At 38.0% G+C, this 25,457-nt stretch overlaps 1 protein-coding gene across 5 annotated transcripts in view; it reads right to left on the reverse strand.

Moving 5' to 3' along the window:
* NRIP1 (nuclear receptor interacting protein 1) overlaps window positions 1–25,457 on the reverse strand; it is a 93,206-nt gene that overhangs the window by 49,583 nt on the left and 18,166 nt on the right. For 4 of the 5 annotated variants that reach the window (XM_046648048.1, XM_046648047.1, XM_046648044.1 and 1 more), the window contains exon 2: window positions 23,930–24,011. The gene's annotated coding sequence lies outside the window, so the exon portion shown is untranslated. Of the gene's footprint in view, window positions 1–11,175; window positions 11,239–23,929; window positions 24,012–25,457 lie in introns of all 5 variants that reach the window. The other variant, XM_046648046.1, reaches the window with a different exon arrangement.

The raw sequence follows: 25,457 nt of genomic DNA on the forward strand, positions 1-25,457 counted from the left end.
ACTCACACTGTACCAGCGAGTCTACTCACTGCCATCGGGAAGAAATATAAACACACAGAGACTGGAAAAGAAGTTAAAACTGTCCTTCTTTGCAGGCAACATTATGTTGTATGTAGATAATTCTAAGGAGTCTAAAAAAAGCTACTAAAATGACTAAGAAAGGTAAGAAAGGTTGTAGGATCCAAGATCCATATACAGAAATTAATTGCATTTCTATATACTAGAAATAAATAATCCAAAAGTGAAATTTAAAAAATTCCACTCACAATAGTAGCAAAACGAATAAGCGACTTAAGAGGAAATTTAACAAAAGAAGTGCAAAACCTGTATACTAAAAACTACAAAACATTGTTGAGAAATTTAAAAAGATCCAAATAAAGGAAGATACGTTCCACGTTCATGGATTGGAAGACTCAATATTGTTAAGATGGCAATTATCCCCAAATTGATCTATCAAAATCCCATCACGCTTTTTTACGTAGAAATTGATCCTAAGATATATATGAAAGTACAAAGGACCCAGACTATTCAAAACAATTTTGGAAAAGAGATTAAAATTGCAGGACTTAAACTATCTATTTTCAAAACTTCCTATAAAGCCATAATAACCAACACAGTGTGATACTGGCACAGAGATAAACACACAGATAATGAAATAGGATAGAGAGCCCAGAAGAAACACATTCATGGTCATTCAATTTTCTTTTTTTTTTCTTTCTGTTTTTTGTCCCCAAATCCCCCAAGTATATAGTTGTATATTCTAGTTGCAGGTCCTTCTAGTTGTGGCACGTGGGATGCCACTGCAATGTTGTCTGATGAGCCGTGCCATGTCCTCACCCAGGATCCGAACCAGTGGAACCCTGGGCCACCGAGGCAGAGCGCAAGAACTTAACCGCTCGGCCACGGGGCTGGCCCCCTATCATTCGATTTTCAACAAATGTGCTACAGCAATTCAATGGTACAGCAATAAATGGTGTTGAAACAGGTGGACATTCACATGCAAAAATAAATAAATGTAAACCTTTCTCTCAAAACATACAAAAACAATAACTCGGAATGGATCATAATTCAAATTGTAAGAACTGAAACTACAAAACTTCTGAAAGAAGGAATAGGAAAAAGTGTTGTGGCCTTAGGTTAGGAGAAGATTTCTTAAATATGACAACAAAAGTACAATCCATTAGAAAAAAAGGAAAAATTCGACTTCATAAAATTCTTCAAAAGACATAATTTAGATAAAAGACAAGCCCCCAGAATAGGAGAAAATAACTGCAAATCATATACATGGTAAATAAATGGTATCAAGCATATTAAATCCTCAGACCTCAAGAAAAAGAAGATAATCCACTTTTTAAAAATGGACTAAAGATTTGAAGACATTTCACCAAAGACCCATGAATATTTAATAAAGATGCTCATCATTATTACCTATTAGAGAAATGCAAATAAAACCACAATGAGATTCCACTACGCATCCACTAGAATGATTTTTTTTTAAAGACTAAAAATTTCAAAGGTTGAGGAGGATAGGCAGAAATTGAAACCCTCGTACATTGCCTGATGAGAATGTAAAATGGTATATACACTTTGGAAAAGAGTTTGGCAGTTTCTTAAAAAGTTAAACATGGGGCCAGCCCAGTGGTGTAGTGGTTAAGTTTGTGGGCTCTGCTTCAGTGACCCAGGGTTCGCGGGTTTAGATCCTGGGCACGGACCTAGCACCACTCATCAAGCCATGCTGTGGAGGCATCCCACATAAAACACAAGAAGAGCGGCAAAGATGTTAGCTCAGTGACAATGTTTCTCAAGCAAAAAGAGGAAGACTGCCAACAGACGTTAGCTCAGGGCCGATCTTCCTCACACACACACAAAAAACAAAAAAAAAAGGAGAGAGTTAAACATTCACTTATACACTTAACCATATGACACAGCGATTTCTCTCCTGGATATCTGACCAAGAGAAATGAAAATACATGTCCACACAAAACTTGTATGAAAATGATCCTAGTAGCATCAATTACAATAGCCAAAAGCTGTAAACAATCCAAATATCCATCAACTAATGAAAAGATAAGCATAAAGTGACAACTAAAAAAAAGAAATGAACTAATAATTCACTCACAAGGATGACCCTCAGAAACATAATGCTTTGTGAAAGAAGCTAGATACAAAAGACTCTATTTGGAGGATTCAATTTATATATGAAATGTCTAGAAAAGCCAAAATTACAGGGAGACAAAGCAGATCATTTCCTAGGACAGGAGAAGGAAGCAGAAATTGACTGCAATGAGCATGAAGGAACTCTTTGGAGCGACGAAAATGTTCTAAAACTAGACTGTGGTGATGGTTGCACATTTGAATAAGCTGACTCAAAATCATTAAACTGAACACTTACAATGGGTGAAGTGTATGGTATGTAAATTATACCTCAATAAGGCTGTAAAAAAATTTTAAAAAGATATACTCTTTACAGAACCATAAAAGTTGCTTTAAAATGAATCCGATCTAAAATAAGTTGTCATTTCTCTCCATTTAAAATAATAATCATAAGGTAAGATAAGCCTAATGTATAACAATTACTCTTTGGAGAATGCAAAAGTAGACTTAACATGACTATTCACCTGTCATATGCTGCTGGTGGAAATGTAAAATGGTACAACTGCTAAGGAAAACAGTTTGGCAGTTCCTTAAAAAGTTAACCACAGAGTTAACTTATGACCCAGAAATTCTTATTCCTAAGAATAAACAGGAGGGAAATGAAAATTTACATCTGTGCAAAAATCTATATAGGCATGCTCATAACAGTTATTATTCATAACAGCCAAAGATTGGAAACAACCTAAGTGTCCATCGACTGATGAAGGGGTAAAAAAATGTGATATATCTAGTACAATGGAATATTATTCAGCCCTAAAATGTACATCAGAATGTAGCAGTACATGCTACAACAGAACCTTGAAAATTATCACGCTGAGTGAAAGAAGCCAGTCACACAAAACCATGCATTGTATGATTTCATTTATGTGAAATGTCCAGAATGGGCAAAGTCAGAGACAGAAAACAGATTAGTAGTTGTGTAGGGCTGGGGGTGGGGGAGGATGAGAACGGGGAGTGACTGCTAATGGGTATGGGTTTCCTTTTCAGGGTCATAAAAACATTCAAAAATTAGATGGTAGTATTGGTTGCACACCTGTGTGACCATAAAGAACACTTCAAACAGGTGAATTTTATTGTATGTGAAATATATCTCAATAAAGCTGTAAAAAAAAAAAGTGACTATTCGGGGCTGGCCCCGTGGCCGAGTGGTTAAGTTCGCGCGCTCGGCTGCAGGTGGCCCAGTGCTTCGTTAGTTCGAATCCTGGGAGCGGACATGGCACTGCTCATCAGACCACGCTGAGGCAGCGTCCCACATACCACAACTAGAAGGACCCACAACGAAGAATACACAACTATGTACCGGGGGGCTTTGGGGAGAAAAAGGAAAAAAATAAAATCTTTAAAAAAAAAAAAAGTGACTATTCATCCAGTATTTACTAAAACACTGAAAGTAATTTCAGCATGAAACCTGGACTTCTAATCTTACCTATTTGCTTTTGAGCATGTCTCACATTTATCTGAACAGGTTTGTTAGTATCAATTCATTGTGGTTAAATATAAATCACTTTTTAAAAATCAACTGTATTTTTACATGCCAGTAACAAACAGAAAATAGCATTTTAAAAATATCCAACAACAAAAAGTACCTAATGAATAAAAGCAACTTGCAAATACTGTGAGTTCTATATGGAGAAAATATAGTGGAAGACACTAAATACAACCTACATAAATGGGATGACATACCGTGTTCATGATAGAAAGACTCAATATCATAAAATGACAATTCTCCCTAAATTGAAAGCATACATTTAATGCAATGCCAATAGAAATCCAAAAGGTTTTATAAGTCGATTCTAAAGTATACAAAGGAGAAGTAAAAGCCCATAACAGACAAGTCACTCAACCAAAAAAGAATACAGTAGGGACCTTGCCCTCCCTATGCTGAGACCAATTCTAAAGCTGCACCAAGGAAGTCAGCCTACTCTTGGACAAGAGAAACTGTCTGCTGGAGAAGAGACAGACCTTCACATATAAGGAGAGCGATGTTGACAAAAGTGGCGCTGCAGATCGCTGGGGAAAGGAGGAATCATTCAATAGTGCTGACACAACTCGTTATTTATTTGGGGGATAAAAAAGAAACTGGGTCCTCACTGTATAACATATAAAAAATAAATTCCAGAGGGATTAAAGTTTTAAGTAGAGAAGGCAAGCTTTTAATATTCTAAAAATAAACTATAAGAGAATATCTTCATGAAGTCAGAGTAGGGAAGGCTTTCTTAAGACACAGAAAGGGCTAACCATTAAGCATATGATTGGTAAATTCAACTACATTATAATCAAAAACTTATATTCATCAACAAAGACAACAAAGACAAATGAAAAGATGAACTACAACACGACAAAGCACATTGCCAAAAGAGATTTTGATATCCAGAATGTGTGTGTGTGTGTGTATGTGTACCCCATAACATTTGAATTAAAAATGGGCAAAACGCAGAGGGGCATTCTGTCAGAGCCCGAGCAGGATGAGGGGGTGTCCACAGAGGAGCGGAGGGAGTCAGAGCCCATGCTCTGGAAGGGAGGTTTGGGGGCAGCAGGACCCTGCACAGCAGTGGTCCAATACTGGGTGTCATTGCCCACACAGGGGCAGGAGGGTGCCCACAGAAAGATGCACCAAGCTGTGCAATGGAGGAGTCCAAGCAGAGTGGGGAGGCCTTCTATGTGAAAGGTCTTTGAAGCCCAAACAGAATTTGGGGGAGGGGTGCAATGGATATGGTGGATTGACTACAGATAGTGAGACTGCTCAAATAAGTAAATTTGGGTTAATGGTAAGCAAGTTTCTCACTGTTAGAGAAGGAGGTACAAAAAAGGGAGAAAATGTGATTTAACTCCAGGGTGGGAGGGAAACTGGAGGTAGCAGTATGACCGACGAAGGACACCTCGAAAGAAGACAGAAGCCAGCTTGAAAGGGATCCTGCTGGCTAATTCAGGGCAAGATGAGCATCAAAATAAGTAACAGTAGTAATGGATTATAGGTCAGTGAATAAAATACGGAATCATGAACTCACACTGATACAAATAAATCAATTAATTAAAGTTTGATCAGGAAGGAGATATGTACACAGTTTCAAAGCACTTCCACACAAAATAATCATTAATTACAGAGGGCAAATGAGTACTTTCACAGTAGAGAAACCTGACAAACACCATCTTAATCAAGCAATCCAAATGAATAGCAAGAATAATGGGCCAAAATGAAAATTGTGTGCCACCTGACAAAACACAAAGATAAGACAGTATAATGTCTCTGCCATTCCTCCCAAATTTCATAACTTGTATCTAATCATTAGGAAACAGCAGACAAACCTAAAGGAAAGCACAGTCTACAAAATAACTGGCTTCTATAGTCTTCAAATGTGCCAAGGTCTTTACCGTCAAACAAAGACTGAAGAACTGTTCCAGTTTTAAGGAGACTAAAAAGACATGACAAGTAAAAAGCAAGGCGTGATGCTAAACTGGATCCTTTTGCTATAAATGACGTTACTGGGACGACCTGTAAAAATTGAACGAGATCTGAGGATCAGATGATAGTAATGCATCAATGTTAATTTCCTGATTTTGATGGTTTTATTCTGGTTTATGGGACAACGTCCTTGTTTGTAGAAAACATACACTCGTTTATTCATGGGTGATGGGGCATCAAATCAAATCTTCAGAAGAAAACCATTTCCTCTTCATTGTACTTGCAACTTTTCTATAAGTGTGTTATTCAAAAATTTAAAAATACAAAAAAGAAATGCACTTAATGCATATTTTAAGTACGTAATGGACAAAATTTTAAGTACGTAATGGACAAAAGACATAAGCAAGCATTTTGTGAAGAAAAATACCAATATCACAATGAAAGCAATACCATGAAAGAATAATCACATGAAAAGATGTTCAACCTCATGAGCAATCACAGATAAGCAAATTAAGACCACAGTAAGATGCCAATTTGCAGCCACTATTTGGGAAAAGTTAAGAAGCCTGACATTTCCAAATTTTGGCAATGATTTGGCTCAATGGCAGCTTCTGATATATTACTAGTGGAAAATAAACTGGTCCAACGACTTTGGAAAACAATCTGGCATTATCTCATAGAATTGAACATTCCTACACTTCTACTCTTAGAAGTGTATCCTAGAGTCTTGCACATGTGCACCAGAACACACATAAAAGAAAGTGGACATTAGCAATGCTTGTAATAGCTATATATACACTATATATACACACAGATACCTGTATTAATGTACAGATATATTATCAAAAATAAATAAAACAAGCAAACAAAAACATCCAGCAACAACCCAGATGTCTACCAGTAAGACAGTAAATAAGTTTATACAATGGACTATTACTCAGCAGTGAAATAAACAAACCACTACATATAACAATATAAATAAATTTCAAAAAACCACAATGAATGAAAAAAGCAAGTCTCAGAAGACTACATAAAGCTACCATTTTTACAAAACTCAAAAAAGTAAAATGAAACAGCAGATTTTTTAAAGATCCATGTGATAAAACCAGTATTACTAAAAAGAAAGCAAATGATTAATACAGAATTGAAGAGTGCTGGGGGTCAGGAGGGCAGTAGGGGCAGAGATACAGGCAAGGCGAGGCACATGCTGAGAGACTCGGGTTTCTGAGTAAAGTTCTGGCGCCATGTTGGTTGCTGGGTTCTTGGGAGATCATTTTAATACTGTGCTTCATAATTTAAATTTATTCTTGTAGACATAAAAATAAGCTGCTATATTGTGGCATATCAGAGTTTTACATTGACAAGAATCTTGTTGAGGTATGCATCTTAATAATTTGCACTAATGAACAATGTTAACCACGAGGCAAGAGATTTTCTTAACTCCTTTTTTAAAAACAAAAACAGGGGCTGGCCCCACGTGGCTGAGTGGTTCAAGTTCCACATGCTCCACTTTGGTCACCCAGGATCGCAGCTTCGGATCCCCAGTGTGGACCTACTCCACCCATCAGCCATGCTGTGGAGGCATCCCACATACAAAAAATAGAGGAAGATGGGCACAGATGTTAGCTCAGGGCCAATCTTCCTCAAGGTAAAAAAAAAAAAAGAGGAAGATTGGGAATGGATGTTAGCTCAGGGCAAATCTACCTCCCCCAAAAGAAGCAAAAACAAAAACAAAGGAGTCTACAAAGAGATACACACAAGAACTTGAAAATAGACTTGCAGATAAAAACTTATGGCTTGGTCAATCAAGGAATGAGGCTAATTCAGAACTACCATCAATTTGGACTCAAATAAAACTAAGCATAAATGCTTCCTTAATTACTGCAAATTTGCAGAACTCTCTCATGGGAGATGGTCATTTTGTGAAAATTACTTAACATGAGAAACAGGCAAACTGAAGTAATTCCATATACTTCAGGTTGTGAACAAACAGTGTTTCCCCTCTAAACATAAACACTTCCCCTCATTGGTTATATAGACCAGTGGTCATATATTTATCCTGATTGGCCAAACATGTGATGAGAAAAGCCTAACTCATCTTAAAGAGAAAGATCTCTCTGCCTAATAAATAATTCCTTGAATTTATTATACAGTACTTTTATCTGACAGATATAATTCAATTTCTCAACAACCCTGCATTATAGGTAGGGCACATCTTATCAAGCAACACCTACTTTATGTAGCACAATATTTTAAAAATTTTAAAGTAAGTTAGAAATGTTACTGATGTTCTATGCCAGATTTTCTATCTACATATTTCTTGAGAAGTTACCATATGAAAGGTACTTTGCAAGGTGCTTCTTAGATTTTACATGATGCACACAGACTGAAAATCTTAGCTATGTGCTGCATCCTTATTAAATGCAAACAAGTACAACAATCTGGTTAAAAGGCATCTTGGACTAATTCCTCTTCAAAAGAAAAGCCACTCATCCTGATTTATACATCACATAAGATATATCGTACCGATCCTTTCTCTTGGCTTGGATTGCCATCGAATGATATGCCTGAGCATTAACTGTAGGCTCTACAATACTGAGGAAGTTGGGGTGAGGGAAAATAACATATTTGTTAACAACACACATCCTTGAGAAGCATCATTGCATCCTACTACAGAGGAAACAGACATAAACTAAATCCATACCATTGGTCCTTGTGGTATATTTCTCCTTTTATGTGTGTGCATGTGTATAAATATATTTTTTGTTTGTTTATTTCTTTTTGGTTTTTTTTGCTGAGGATGATTAGCCCTGAGCTAATATCTCTGCCAATCTTCCTCCACTTTATATGTGGGTCACTGCCAAAGCATGGCTGATGAGTGGTATAGGTCTGCACTCAGGATCCGAACCTGCGAACACGAGCGTGCCAAACTTAACCACTACACCACAGGGCTGACCCCTTTATGTATATTTTTTTGTTTGTTTGTTTGTTTAGGAAGATTAGCCCTGAGCTAACATCTGTCACCAATCCGCCTCTTTTTGCTCAGGAAGACTGGCCCTGAGCTAACATCTGTACCCATCTTCCTCCACTTTATACGTAGGATGCCTACTACACCATGGCTTGCCCAGTGGAGTGTAGGTCTGCACCCGGGATCCGAACTAGCAAACTGTGGGCCACCAAAGTGGAATGTGTGAACCTAACCGCTGCAGTACTGGGCCGGCCCCCAGCTGTTTACGAATCTTTTTAACATGGTTTTGGGCTTTAAAAATGAGACACTGATTCAAAGAAAAAATATATTTAATATGCAATTTTTGAAACCAGAATATAGCAGGCGCTAAATAAATGCTGAGTATACAAATGCTTCTTTGCATACTCTATTTTAAAATTACTTCCAGTGTTTCCCTGTATTTGTTCAATGGAACATAAAATATCCCTCCCCATATAACACTTTATTTCTCCATTTCCTGTTCTCTTCTTGTTGTTTTTTGAATTTATATTCTTTTAAGAGCCATTTCTTATTATTAATGGCCAATGTCATCCTTTTTAAAAATATATATTGATCCATCCTTAAGAAATATAAATCCAGTTGTTTATTTGACATTTCCATTTGACATCCATAAATTGTTTATTGACATCTCAAATTTAACATGTCGATAACTGAGTCCTTGTTCTTCCTAATCTCAAATAATATCAACTGCATTCTTCTCATTGTTCAGGGCAAAACCCTGGCTGCCATCCTGGATGCCTCTCCTCCTCTCGGAGCCCACATCCAGTCTGTCAGCAAATTCTGAGGGCTCTGCCTTGGGAACATCCAGAAGCCAACCACTTCTCGCTGCCCCCATTCAAGGCCCCATCATCTCTCCTGGAGTATTACAACAGCCTCCTAACTCGTTTCTTTGCTTCTGTTTTTAACGTCCTTGGGTCTATTTAACACAACTGCTGAAGCGATTCTGTGAAACTGTTATATTGGGTCACTCCTTTGCTCCGAACTGTCCAGTAGCTCCCGGCTCTGAGCTCACTTCCTGTGTGTCTCACTCATTCGCCTCACTCTAGCCACAGGGCCGTTGACTAGAACACTCCTCTCCCCAGAGAGCTGAAGTGCTAGCTCCCACACCCACTTAGACTTTACTCAAGTCATCGAGGTGAGACCCTCCCTGGACATAATCTGAAACCTCACACAGCCCCTGCCCAGACCTTCCGTGCTCCCTTCTCTGCTTCAGTTTTTATTTAGCACTTGTTCATGAGAGACCACGAAACTGAACTTCTCTACCTTGTTTCTCTATCTCACCAACAGAATGTGAGCTCCAAGGGGCAGCCATTTCCCCCTCTTGTTCACGGCTCTATCCTCAGGGCCGAGAAGAGTAAATAGATACTGAATGAATCAAGGCATGACTGTCTGTACTTTGTGATCTCATAGGAAAGTCTGCAGAAATTAACAAACTGTGATCTTCCTTAGCTGTGACAGACACTGTGTAGCCCTCTCAAAGACATCCTCACCCTTCCTTACATGCTGGCAGAATGCTCACTCTCTTCCTCTCATGAGGTGAATCTTGAGGAGGTCAAGCCACTATGACAAGTAGTGTTTACTCAGACAATCAGGGGTTCAGGCACAGGCACATGATGCAATTATGGCCAATCAAGTTTACTAGGAAATGTTTCCCTCACTTAAAAAAAAAAAAAGCAGGGGCTGGCCCAGTGGCATAGTGGTTAAGTTCCCATGCTCTGCTTCAGCAGCCCAGGGTTCACAGGTTCGGATCCCTGACACAGACCTACATATGGCTCATCAAGCCATGATGTGGCAGCATCCCACATACAAAATAGAGGAAGACTGGCACAGATGGTAGCTCAGTGACAATCTTCCTCAAGCAAAAAGAGGAGGATTGGCAACTGATGTTAGCTCAGGGCCAATCTTCCTCACCAAAAAAAAAAAAAAAGTGCACGGAAAAATGGCCATCTTGCAACCATGAAGAATGACACTGCCAAAATACTCAAGATACAGAGTAGAAAAATGGAAAATACCATGCAGGTTCTTGATACCATCATTATGACAATTAACAACCCGCAGTGCAAACTTCCTGCTGAATAAGGTGATATATCCCTCATTGTTTGAGCTATTTTAGTAAGGTCTTCCAGTGCTTATATTTTAATTGATACAAAAATATTTTCAAATATCCACACAGTTTCCTACAATGTGTTAAGTCGAACTAAAATGAAGACGGGTGTCAGGTGTTCTCCCCCTTTTTTATGCTGCATGCCTAGAGAAGATGTCATGTGACAACGAAACAAGATCTCTCAATGTGCCATATTTTCTCATAGAAATAATTTTATAAATAGTGTTGGTTCTTCATTAAGAATTGAAAATAAACATCTGACCAAAGCAAACGCAGTCCAAATATAGAGCTTTAAGATAATTTAAATAGTAAAATTGTGCTCGTAACCACTCTACGGCTAACCAGGTTGTGCAGAACTATTAGCGCATTAGCGCTCATGCAAAGGGGGGAGAAAGGGAAGGAAGGAGAGGAAGTCAGGGGGTAAGGAGCAGGGCACGGGGCCAAATAAATCAGGACATGATGAAGGGAACAGGAATAATCATGCTTCCTTTGTGGGTGCACACGCACTGGAAAGCAGCTGGGCGACACCTTCATTCGTCTGGGACGCTCCTCTTCATCCCTGAAGTGATCCTAGGCGGGAAGGGAAGGGAAGCTGTGGATCAGCCATGGTGTGAGTCAAAGGGCCAAGAGTCATCAGGTTTTGATTTTTAACTCAAAGCCAAACCATCAGTCAGTAACAAGGCCAGGACTATAGCTGTCCAAAACTCTCAGTCTTCAAGTTCTCAGTACAACCACCTACACCGCCTCCCCACAAAAGTCTCATAAACTCTGAACATTCCTAGAATCGTAAAATCCCTACGCCGTTAATAAGTTACTCGAGACATAATGGAACCAAAATAGAGGATATAAAAAACAAACTTTATACAGGTTAAACTTAACGCTATACTTAATATAATACCTACAATAGACGGTAACTATTCAATTACCAATCTTTTATTAGCTGTCATTTTGAAAAATTACTGGATGAATTATGACTCAAAAACAATTATTGAAAGCTGCTGAGAAAAGTAGAGATTTCCTTTAAAATCTTCTCACCATATTCTACAACTGTAAACAAAAGCAATAAAAATGATTCTGTTGGCAAAACTTCACAAAGTCACCATGACTCAACCTCAGCGAGGCCTTCAGTCCAGAGTACGCGCGACCCCGGTGAGGCTGCCCGTCTGCTGACCTCACTAGGACCCTCACCTCCTCCTGCTCACCCCTGCTGCTCTGGGTCACTCTACAAACGGGAAATGAAGCCGGAGGGGAGCAGATGCATGAACAAAGACTGCACGAAAAGTGTAGAGAAATGGAATGACCAAAAAAGTGGATGCTGTCTCAGTCCGCTCAGGCTGCCAGAACAGAATTCCGTGGACCAGGTGGCTGATAAACAACAGAAAGTCATTTCTCACAGGTTTGGAGGCTGGGGCGTCCAAGATCAAGGTGTGGGGAGAATGGTGTTTGGTGAGAACCCAGCTCTCTGGCTCACAGAGAGTCATTTTTCTGCTGTACCTCAGATGGCAGGAGGGAAAGGGGACCTCTCAGGCCTTTTTCATAAGGGCACTAATGCCATTCACAAGGGCTCTGCCGTCATGACCTCATCACCTCCCAAAGGCCCCACATCCAACACCATTGTCTTGGGGGTTCAGATTTCAACACAGGAATTTTGAACAAATATGAACAAACATTCAGACCATAGCAGATGCAATGTAAAAATCTGTTTTTACAAAATATAAATCAAGTGCTGTTTTGACTACCAGCAATTCAGAATATTTTAGTATTTTATCTTCATGTAAGTCAACTAGATAAAGCATTACACAAATGAAAAGAAAAAAGTACTTAATCTCCAAATTTCAACATTAACCATTACATCAAAAAATTCAGCACTATATTTCCCACAAGTACTCAAGGCCATGCCCAAAGGGTATCTATGGATTAACAAGAATAACCAAAACTTACTGCGTACCATGTGCCAGGAACCGCATTAAGTGTTTTCTATGGTTTAATTCCTTTAATTTTCACCACAAGTCTATAAAGTTATTCCCATTTTACAGATGAGAACACTGATCCTTAGGAAGTAAGATAATCAACCCAAAATCAACAGTCACCCAGTAAGTGACACAGCTAGCACTCAACACTTGTTTAAAACCACCACAACACAGTGTCTCAGTACTTGTCAAATTCAATTCATTTACCTGTAAACACTGCTATGACTCGAATGTGGTTTCCTAAAGATTTTTAAGAAACCTCAAATATATTTCTACACTTTAAGACACAACATGGAATTCAAGTTTTTGTTTTTTTTTTAAAGATTGGCACCTGAGCTAACAACTATTGCCAATCTTCTTTCTTTTTTCCCTGCTTTTTTTTCCTCTCCAAATCCCCCTAGTACATAGTTGTATATCTTAGTTTGGGTCCTTCTAGTTGGGGCATGTGGGACACCGCCTCAACATGGCCTAATGAGTGGTACCATGTCCGCGCCCAGGATCCGAACCCTGGGCCGCCGAAGCAGAGCGTGCAGACTTAACCACTCCGCCACGGGGCCAGCCCCAGAATTCAAGTTTTTAAAACAACTATTTGGAGGGTTAAGTCCCAGCTGTTATGATTTTTATTAACTGTATGGCAAGTATATACCAATTATTGACACCAGCACTAAGTCACATGTTATCTCACTTAATCATTACTATAAAAATAGATATTATCCAACCTTACAGATGAAAAAACTACGGCTCAGAGAGGGGAGTGACTTGCCCAGTCGTACAACAGGTAAGGGGCAGATCTGGGACTCAGATTCAGGTCATGTGCTTCTATGACGCAGTCCACAAACCCACTACCCAAGAAGGCCTCCACAGTGTCGCACCAATTGCTTTGGTCAACTGTCTCCTGCTCATTTCATGAAAGACTAAGAGCCTGTTTTTAAATCACTGGTCAAGTCTTCTGCACTAGTGCTCTGCTGAGGACACAAACAGAACCACTAGTCCTTGCCACCCTCACCAGCCTCTTTAAACAGACATACATCTCCAGGGTAGAAGCTTCTGGCAACTTTTATTAACGAATTCACCAAAGACATTGCTTTGGTTACTACCATGGCATAAGCACCCAGAATTTTCCTTACTGGAATAAAGCCTGTTAAACCTTTTGGCAGGAAAATCTCTAGGACCTTTGTAAGTATCAAACAGCTGAGGGAATGTTGATACTTTAAAATAAATCTTGACCCAGTAAGAACTGGCACTACGCCTTTTCTTTTCTTGCAGTCAGCAAAACTACAAACCTATACAAATTCAAATAGGGGCACACATTTTGAAGCACCTGCATATGCGGCGAGTCACTTCACAAGCTTATACTTCATACTGAAAACTTTTTTAACCTGGATATGTAGGCAGAAATCAGTGAAAAACCTAGAACCGCCACACAATGCAAGAAAAAGCAAGCTGATGTGGGGCTTTATTAATTGTTTTCTCTCAAAACTGTTTTCCCTAGGCGAAAAAAAGAATATTACTACTGGCTCCTATGCACCTTGCCTTATAGTTATAGTTCAAATGCGTTCAGAAGCTGCCGGTTTGAAGCCTGTATTAATCTAGATCTTTGGAGAAATCAAATGAAGTCCAGTTCAATCATCCGATAAAAACAAGCAAGTGCGAATGGGGGGAGAAGAGCTGGAGAGGTGCGGACAACTGGGTTAGCAGGTGGTAGAGGCTAACTGGTTCAAACTCGAAAGGAGTTCAAAAGCATGGACCAGGGTTTGTGGAAGCGACGAAAGAGAAACGCAAAATGTTGTGGAAGAAAAGGCCCTAAGTCAGAAGGGTGTGCTATTGAGTAAAATAGCGGGCATCCACAAACCTATTTTATTTCTTTTGAAAAACACAGAATTAACAATATTGTCAGTAACATATTATTTTTCTAAAACATGACACTGGTGACAACAAACTTTATTTCCTCATTTACTTTGCATAATTTTCGTGATGTGTGTTGTATCTTCAGTTTACAGATCAGGAAACTGAGACTCAGGTTAAATGATGTGCTAACAGTCTGTGTGGCAAGCTACGGCTCAAATCTAAATCTTACGGTTCTAAGACCAGCATTTTCCACGCCACTGTATTAAACTGTGGCCACGACGGCAGCTACTCTAAGTGTCTACACAAGAGGTAAAAGAGAAATATATCCTTTGGGTTAAATTTCATTTTATAAAACACAGAAACGGAACAACTACTTCTGCCTTCTCTCAGGAGAAAACAGGAATCCCATCCCTAACAAATGTTTTCTTTTAAAATACAAACTTACAAGCTAATGACCACTGATCACGTGATAAGCCGATCAAAAACCAGTGTACATGCTGGACTGCGAATGTTTGAAACAGTTCACGTATGTTCATTTCATATAATTTTGGTGTTAAAAAAAAAAGGCAGCATGATAATCTCCATTTTATATTAAAGCAACCAAAATGAAGAAAGGGTACACAATTATAAAAGACTTACAAACTAAGAAAACAGCATTCTGTGGTCACCAGACTAGGTTTAAATTGTATGTGACTTTCCAACAAATACTGTAATGATATTTTTCACCCTTAACAGAAACTCATGAGAGTACTTAAATAAAATGCAAATGTTACCCATTTCTTATTTCCTGAAATTACTGGGAAAATGGCAAATTAGCATGAAGTCAGTATTAATACAAACTCCACGCACCTATTTTTAACACACTGGCCAAAGTAACTTTAAAAACATTCACTGTCAAGATATATCCATTTCTATTAGGATAACACTTAGACGTTCTTTCAGAATTTTTGTCTGTAATATAAAACAAAACCAAAGGATTGATTTTTTTTAGCCGCCATTAAAAAGCAGCTAAATATTTTCTAAACTTTATGACCCAGGTAATAAAATAAGGGCTCTGGGTACTGGCTGCCTAAATATATCTGGGTAGCCTATAAGGTTAACTTCCCAAACCTATTTAGTTGCCAAAAGAATATTATCCAAATTGCACATCATATTCTGTTGGGTAAGGAAGACACAGAAACCACAATCGTTGCCTTCTCCTTACAAATTCAGTCTGTTACCACTTTGCGTCACCAACATCTGAACACTGAAACACACAAGACCAGAAGGGCCAGCATTTTATGTGTGATGACAGTATTCATGGTTTAAGGTGCTGCTTCTATGAAGCTCATTTTCTCCCTGAACCTCAACCCATCTCTTTCTTTGAACTAATTTACAGCTACCACCCAGACATACATGATACCCAGGTTCTGTTTTTTAGGGGGGGAAACCTCTGAAAGTCAGAAACTAATTCCATTCCTAGATACTGTTCTCGGCACCAGAACTATACCCCAACAAATTAAAAAACTTTCATCATCCCAAATTCAGTCCTATGCAGAATCTCCACTAGCCAGGTAAGCTATTTCGTTTTAAACACTCCTAAGAAATAGAATTGAAAGGGATGGGGTCGCCTTTAAGAAATTTATGGAGATCTGTGAAACAATGTCCTTCAAGAAATGTATTTTACCCCAATGTAATTCAATATGAAGAATTAAGGATCAATTTTGGAAAGTTAACAAAACTTTTAAATTCATTCATCTTTGAAAACTGTTGCATTCTAAACAGGTAATTTATTACTTCCACCTAAGGCATCTATATTTTCTTTCTTGTTTCAGATGAATAGTAAAGAGACTTACTATAGCCAACATTCAGCTAACAAATTAAATCAATTTTGCCATTATTCAGATGAGGAACATTAAAACAAAATTCTGCATATTTCACGTTAAGTCATACCAAAGAAACTTAGATATTCAACAAAACACAGTTTGGCTACTACCACAAATACTCACATCACACTTTGGAACCAGCAAATTTCTAACACACATGCTGTCATTTCCTCTTCACACAAACTACACAGATAAACAGTTGAACAATAAGTTTAAACAACTTGTGTAATATAATACAGGATGAATTTTTACCCTTTTTTAATTGTTTCTAAAGTTGTTCTTTCATCAACACTTTGATTGATCACCCATTATGTGAGGCATCAAGCTGAGTGCTTTGTAAATCACAAATTTATAAAGGATATGGTCCCTTCCCTTTGGAAGTTTACAATCTTGCAGAAGAGATGAATAAAATAAACGCAGTGTGAACGGTACTCATCAACAACTAAGGAGAGTGGAAGATGACACATGTTCCTTTCTTTAGGATGATCACACAAATCACAGGATGGGTAGCGTTTTGGTAAAAGAAAACTGGTGGGGATCACAAGACATCTAAGATGAAGATGGCAAAAATAGTGCGGCAGTATAAGAAAAATGCAAGTAACATGTTTAAGGAGAAGACAGATGAAATACGATGCTGGGACAAGCACGAGCCAGACAGAAACAGGACTTGGCCTTATCTTGTGGGCAAAGGTCTTTCTTCAGGGTTATGACACTTTCTTCAGAAAGTTTTATTGTGTTATAGCACACAGACTGTGCTGGATAATAAAAACTAAAAGGCAAAAGACCAGTTAGAAAGCTACTTCAGGAACTAACAATCGCAAAGCACTAAAGCTTAAATTTGGAAGATGGCAGTGGAAAGAAAGAAATAAACCAAAACTCATAATTCTTCCTGTTCTAATGAAAATGATTATTGAAAGAGTAATATACAATACATGGTTGTCTGCGATGATGTGTTCAATATATAAAGGTATAATATAAAACCAAAAACTTGCAAATAGACTTGCAGGAAAAACTTTACTTAAATCATCTCATAAAGTTACCTATTCTATAATGGTATAAAGATTCATAACATCTCCTTTGAAAGTATTCTAAGGTGTCATACACCATTTCTGAATATGTCTCTGATTATACTTTTGTACTATTTTAAAAACATTTATTGTAGGTGGCCTAAAAAGAAAACTTTCAAAAACTACAATTAGAAAATACCTGTATAAAATGAAGACAATCTACACTATATAGGAATTACTTCTTAAAAACTGTCAAGGTCTGCCTGATTCATACCAAAATACCAAAATATAATGTATGTCTCTATAGTTTACAGAAACAAAAGAAATATAAATGCACTTCTCAAACTGATTACCAACATTATTTTATGACCCAAATAGAAAAATGCACATATGTATACCAAAAAGATAAATTACCCGACCATAACAATAAACCGTATTTTTTAAAAATCTCATATCTACATATTACCTTTCATAGGGATATACATAACAATTTGATGAATAAACTACTTCAACTAATGCAAATTATCAAAATATATTATTATATATACAACCAAAAATTTCATTTTCTCTTGCTTTAAATAGTCTTCCCCCAGAAAATCGATTAAGGTAAATTTGCAGGAATGAAAAAAGTATATCTTCTCTCTGCATTCAGTAAATATTTAGTCATTAAAAATTTATGAGCTCCTTCTACATGCCCAGCATTTTTCTTAAAAAAACACTTTATGAAGGTATAACTGATACACAACAAGCTGTACATATTTAATGTATACAACTTGACGAGTTTGGAGATAAGTATGTACTTGTGAAACCATCACCACAATCAATGCCATGAACGTCTCCATCACCTTCAAAAGTTTACTCCCGCCCTCTTTATTGGTTTTTTATGTGATAAGAATACTTAACATAAGATCTACTTCTTAGCAAGTTTTTAAGTATAAACTACAGTACTGTTAACTATAGGTACTATGCTGTACAGGAGATCTCTGGGACTTATCCATCTTGCATAACTGAAAGTTCGTATCTTTTGACCAACACTTCCCTGCCTCCTCCCTCCCCCAGTGCCTGGAGACCATTCTGTCTCTGCCTCTCTGAGTTTGACTGTTTCAGATTCTTCATATAAGTGGGGTCATGTAGTACTTGTTCTGTGTCTGGCTTATTTCACTTAGGATACTATCCTCTAGGTTCATCCCCGTTGTCACAAATGACAGGATTTCCTTCTTTTTTAAGATTGAATACTATTCCATTGTATGTAAATACCTCATTTTCTTTATCCATTCATACACTGACGGACACATGGGTTGCCTCCATCTTAGCTATCGTGAATGGTGCGGCAATAAACATGGGAGTGTAGGTAGTCTCTTCAAGATCCCGATTTCAATTTCTTTGGATATATACCCAGAAGGAGGAGCGCTGGATTACAGGGCAGTTCTACTGTTAATTTTTTGAGGAACCTCCATACTGTTTTCCATAGTGGCTGCACCAGCCGATGCCCAGCATTACTCTAGGTTCTTTCAGATACATATCAGTAATGAACAGGACAGAAAAAGATTCCTGCCCTCAGGGAGCTTTCAGTTTAGAAGGGGAAAACAATCAACAAACAACTAATTTTTGGGAAAAAAAAAATTTCATGGTATTTTTAAAGGTGATAAGTGCTGTGGAAAAAGAACAAAGGAGAGAGGAAAGGGAGGGGGCCTCCACTTTGAGTGCAGGGGTCGCCAGGCTGGGCCTCCCCGAGAAGATGCCAGGGCCTTATCAGCTACTGCATGCACCTTAGTTTTACTGCAACCGAGATGAAGGCTTTTCAGCAGAGGAATAATTTTCCTTTTTTTTTTAATAGCCAGTAAGATGCACTATTAGAAATGAATGTCAAAAAGTATAGTTGACTTCATTTAAAAGGGAAGAGGGCGTACTATAAACAAAGAAAACATGTTGGTGGGTAAGGCTTTGAAACAACTATCTCCGATCTGGAACTTAGAATAACAGCTGACACAGGCACTGATGGCAGAGGCACTCACGGGGTTTTACCCACCACAACAACTCCCTGTGTGACCACTTTCACAGGCCAGTAGTCCTGTGTCCAGATTCTGCATCCTGAACACTAAAAACCTTAAAGCAAAGCAATTTGGTGGCAAAATCTGACCCAACTTCATGTGAGACAGATTATAGTTCTCGATTGCACTTACTCCGCAAATATATACATGAACAAACATTAATCCTCAAAGTTTAGGTAATCTTTAAATATCCTAATTAATGAAAAGCCATAGGCACATCTAGATGCATACATGCACCCTTTTCTTTTTAAACTGCTCTATTTTATTCAGAAGATAGTAGAGTTACATCATAAGGTTTATCACATTCAAACTAAATCAGCCATGTTTTTTTTTAAAAATAATAGAAACAAACTAAAATTCTGCCCAGCATAGAGTAAGATGGAAGATGTGAATCTGTTGTTACGGATTTTGATTTTACAGTTTAAAGATACACATTTTTCATACAACATGTCCCCTAAACGCTGGCTAATTGCTTTATCTGGTGTTCAACCAAAGAAAATGTTGTTTATTCCAACACTGAAGGGAAAACAAGTTGTTTAAGACCTACTAAAAGATGGTGTATCAGCATCCGACATGGTATCTTTCTTTCTATTGGATTTTTTTTTCTTTTTTTTTTTTTTGCTGAGGAACATTAGTCCTGAGCTATTATCTGTTGCCAATCTTCTTCTTTTTGCTGAGGAAGATTGGCCTTGAGCTAAATCTGTGCCCATCTTCTTCTATTTTGTATGTGGGAGGCTGCCACAGCATGGCTTGATGAGTGGTGCGTAGGTCCATGCCTGGGATCCAAACCTACGAGCCATGTGCCACCAAGCAAAGCATGCAAAGCATGCAAACCTAATCACTACCCCACTGGGCCAGCCCCCTCTATTGGATTTTTAAGGATAATTTTAACTAGATATGAAATTGACTAAAGCATTTCTTTAAAAAACTCAAGCTGTGCTGTCCAACACAGAAGCCACTAGACACATGTGGCTCCTGAGCCCTTGAGAAGTGACTGGTTTGAGTGGAGATGTGGTGTGAGGGAACACAGACAGTGAATTTCAAACACTGAGCATCAGAAAATGAAGGTAAAATATCTCGTAATTTTATATTATGCAATGAAGTGATAATATTTTGCAGATATTGGGTTAAATATTTTATTAATTTTACCGGTTTCTTTTCCCTTTTTTTAACATGGCTATAGGAAATTTAAAATCACATGTGTAGCTCCTGTTACACTTCTATGGAACAGCACTGCTCTATAGCAATGACTGAGAAAAAGATTAATGTAAAACTTCTTTCGTACTTATGGTCTAGAACGAATAATTCAACTTGAAATCAAGAGTCAAACAGAATAACACAAACACAGTTAAGGTAGCAAGAAACATTCATCAGAAATGCTGAAGTAATTTTTTTTTATAACTCAAGAGTATCTATTATTTTAGATATTCAAAGAGAAATCCAAAAATTCAACAATGGAATAAAAGCCTTCATTACACAAAATGTCTAAATTGTTTCAAAATCCGCCCTCAGAATTTCCACAGTCCTAAGTACTTATAGGAGAGTTCTGTGTCCTATTTTCCTTCACTAGGGTTAGGATAGATATAAATTTCATAAAGCAAATACATATCATAATGGAATCAGAGAACAGGCAATTCATTTTTAATAGATGGGAAAATTTCATAACTCCTAACAAACAACTGTAGAGTTTACACAAAGTTGGAGAAAATAATTCGATCTCACAATAAGATCGATCATTAATAAAAGATACACTGATCGACATTTCCTAACCGTCCTTAAAAGCACCCAGTATCTATTACACTAAAGTTACACACACACATGCTCCACAGCTCAGCAGTTCCATTCCTGTGCACATACTTATCAGAAATGAAGGCTTATTTCTACCAAAAGATACAAAGAAGTTCACAGCAGTCTTATTTGTAGCCCCAGATTGGAAAGAGATCAGTGTCCATTTACAGTGGAAGGGATAAATGATGGTATAATCACGCAATGGAATATAGATGGTGGGGGGGCAAATGATAGGACTCTCACACACATAATATCGATCAAAAAAACCCAGACACCAGAGTTCATACTACATGATTCTAATTGTATAAAGTTCAAAAACAGGCAAAACTAATCTATGGTAAAAAATGCCAAAGATTAGTTTCCATTGGGTGGAAGCAGTACTGGTCAGGAAAGACAGCAGGGTGTTAGTTACATAGGATGTGCTTATGTGAAAAATCACTGAACTGGCAAGCAATCTATTTGACTACATGAAGTTATACTTCAGTCAAAGGTTTTTTGTTTTTTAAAATACGTAACTTATTTTATTTTAAAAAGGGCCTGACATATCACGAGTTCTTTTCTTTTCTATTTTATTGCAGTAACATTGGATTATAACATTATATAGCTTTCAGATGTACATCGTAATATATTTCGAATTCTGTGTAGAGTACATCATGTTCACCACCCAATGAGTTATTTTCAAAATAATTACTTAAACCAATTCCTATGCTGAATTTACACAAGAGTTTTTCTACTTAACCCTGCAGCTGAATTTAATTTCTCTGCAGTTTCTTTCTAATAGAAAATAGAGGGGCCAGCCTGGTGCTGTAGTGGTTGAGTTTTGTGCACTCCGCTTCAATGGCCCGTGGCGTGCAGGTTCAGATCCTGGGCGTGGACCTATGCACTGCTCATCAAGCCGTGCTGTGGCAGCATCCCACATACAAAATAGAGGAAGATTGGCACGGATGTTAGCTCAGGGACAATCTTCCTCAAGAAAAAAGAAACCAGTTCAACTTTACTCAAATCTACTCTTAATTCTGAAATTACATGATAAACTTTCATAAAGGGATGATTCACATAATGACTTTAAAAGTGTAACAATCCTCTTTATAACTAACAAATATAAACTATTTGAATGTTTATATCTTCAAATATTTAACTTTAATAGTTAATTCTTCTCTTCAATTTAAAAAGATAACTTTAAATTCCACAAAATCCAGAGTTTCTGATGATATCATTTCACTTATAAAGTATATACAGTAAAAATTAAAGTTAATATTTGGAGGTTCATTTACAAGTTCTCTTACAGTCCTGTTGTACGTATTTAAATTTCTTTTTTGCTTTTACCCGGCCCCTCATAACTGACAGGAGGAAGGAAAATGCTGTTTTGCCAACAGTGAATAATCTTCAACACAGGGAGTTTCTACTTTAAAAGTTCAATATCATGTGCGATAGAAACATACAAACTACATTCATCCAATCCTAGAAATTCAAACTGCTTGACAAGTGATTAAGAAAATCTGTAAAGCTGGTTTTTGTGTTATATAATGTGAATATAAATCATGAATATCCGGTCAATAACGTAAATATGTATTCAAAGAAGCTGACCTGTTCTCTACAACTTTAACAAATACATTATTTTATTAAATGTATTTATATGTCCTTCCTTCATCTGTTTCTATTCCAAGCAAAACAGCTGGCAAGTTTTTTAAAAGGAAAACACAAGACTTAGGGGAGGTATAAAGATGGACACTAAGCAGGAAACCTTGGATAAAGCTGAAGGGGACAGCTCACTGCTGACATTAGTCCAATCAGCAGGCGTATCCACATGGGGTCTTGGGTTGCAAAAGACAAAAACAGGTAAGTGTCTCCACTGATGATCTTAATATCCTTCCTTCCTAGTAATACATCATATGTCCTGAGCCTCAGGGTCTGCAGGCAGATGAATTATTACGCTACACCAATCTACGTGATAACGCAGATAGGGAACTCAGGACATGGACGTTCAGAGGCACAGTCAGGTGACCTGGTTGAATGTCCATGGATTCTGATGGAAATACAGATGGCAGCTGATCCCTACCCTAGCAGGTAATGTTGTCATAGGCAGGAAGGACTTTAAGACTGCCTGATTGTTTAATGTATATTTCACACCGTCTTAGATAAACGGGAACATTTCACATCTCACTTTCAAATCAAAACATTCTTTAAAATAATTCTGTACTGAAAAGGTAAACTGCAAATACTTCAGGTGTTTAAAATAGGCAAAACCTCTTCCGTCTAAATCAGATTTCTCTATTTTTTCTTTTGAGGAAGATTAGCCCTGAGCTAACTACTGCCAATCTTCCTCTTTTTGCTGAGGAAGATTGGCCCTGAGCTAACATCCGTGCCATCTTCCTCTATTGTATACGTGGCACACCCACCACAGCATGGCTTTTGCCAAGCAGTGCCATGTCCGCACCCGGGATCCGAACCGGCGAACCCCGGGCTGCCAAGAAGCGGAACGTGCGCAATCAACTGATGCGCCACCAGGCCGGCCCCAAAACCAGATTTCTTTTTACCCACACAAAATTCAGAATTTACCAACACTGAAAGATATCACTCTCCTCTGTTACAAACGTCAAACTACTTTACCAATATGCGAAACTTAAAGAAAAATAAATAACGAAATATGGCATAATATTCTTTCTTTCCTATAACTGGAAAGGCTTAACTATATTCTTTAAAAAATGGAGCAATGAGACAAAATACAATACCTTCCGGATGTGTTTCTCTCAAATGTCACAATAATGGGTCCTGAGGAAAGAGCTCTGAAATAGCTCAGAATCCAAACACTCCCTGAAAATTAAGAGAAATAAGAGTTACTTCGAGTGCATCTTATCTCAAAGAATTTCAATAGCACGTTTTACCATGGAATCTTAACTACTGACTAAAATTATCTCAAAAAACAACAAAAAAGATGTATCACAAGATAAAAAATATTCTTAACTATATATGCTTCCCTTGGGCATAGCTGTTGACCACATCTGACAAAAATCTGCATTACAAAATTATTTACTAAAATACACTACCTATCTGTGTTCACATTGCGTAAACACTATCACCTCTTCTCAAGGATGTGAGAAGTTAACATCGATGGCGAAGAGGAATTCTGATCAAGAATTCCGGGAGGAAAAGTATTAGAATTATTTGGCAGTCAACACAGAGTTTGAAATACCTCATTTTTTTTTTTTTTCGGACCACTAGGAACAAAAAAAAGGTAAACTCAGAATTGGAGCCACCCTAGATGCAGAATGACATCAACATGTGGGAAAGTCTGTACTTTCAAGAACAAAACAGTGAGAGAAAAAGTTTTTAGCCAGCAAGAGATGCAGCCTACACTCCAATACTGCGGTGGCTGAGGAAACTTTATATTGATCAACAGGCCGAGAGACAGTGAAGCCAGCAGGTGATAAGGAAGACATGATGCGAACTCCGATTCCACTCTAGCACCACGCCATTTGTGTCAGCCACGGCACTTGTATCTGGTTTACGTATATCTCGTTTCTAGAATTCTCAACTCCTATCCCATAGCCTATGATCAGTTCTCAAGAATTATAGCTTAGTCCCCAAATATATCCATAAACCTCAACTTTAACCTCCCAATATAAAGTAGCTATTTTCATTATCACTTCAGTTTACCAGTGCCCTTCAGTTTCCTTAAAACCATACACGGATACCAAATTTCTTTTTTTAAAGAGTAACTTTTATTTAATTTTATTTATTTATTTACTTTTGAGGAAGATTAGCTCTGAGCTAACATCTGCTGCCAATCTTCCTCCTTTTGCTGAGGAGGACTGGCCCTGAGCTAACATCCATGCCCACCTTCCTCTACTTTATATGTGGGACGCCTGCCATAGCATGGCTTCATAAGCAGCCCAAAGGTCCGCGCCCAGGATGTGAACCGGCGAACTCCAGGTGGCCAAAGTGGAACGTGCAAACTTAACCGCTGCACCACTGGGATGGCCCCCCAAATTTCTTTGAGTAATGCTTCCTCAACATCCCAGCAAAGCAGGCTCCTCAACCACTACGCTTCTAGAGCACTTTCTCTGTATCTTGTTTATTGTTAGTCTCCCTGGGAACCCTTCCTCCATCTTTGAATACCCAGCAAGGAACAAGGCATAGAGCTGATGCTCAGTAAATGTCTGCTCCATGAATCAGTGAATCTCAGAGACTTCAACAATTAATATACCATGGTGAAATAAAAATAATACCATAGAAGGAAAGAAGATAGATATATGGGCC

The sequence above is a fragment of the Equus quagga genome, chromosome 21, assembly GCF_021613505.1.
Source record: "Equus quagga isolate Etosha38 chromosome 21, UCLA_HA_Equagga_1.0, whole genome shotgun sequence".
In the NCBI taxonomy this organism is placed as follows: domain Eukaryota; kingdom Metazoa; phylum Chordata; class Mammalia; order Perissodactyla; family Equidae; genus Equus; species Equus quagga.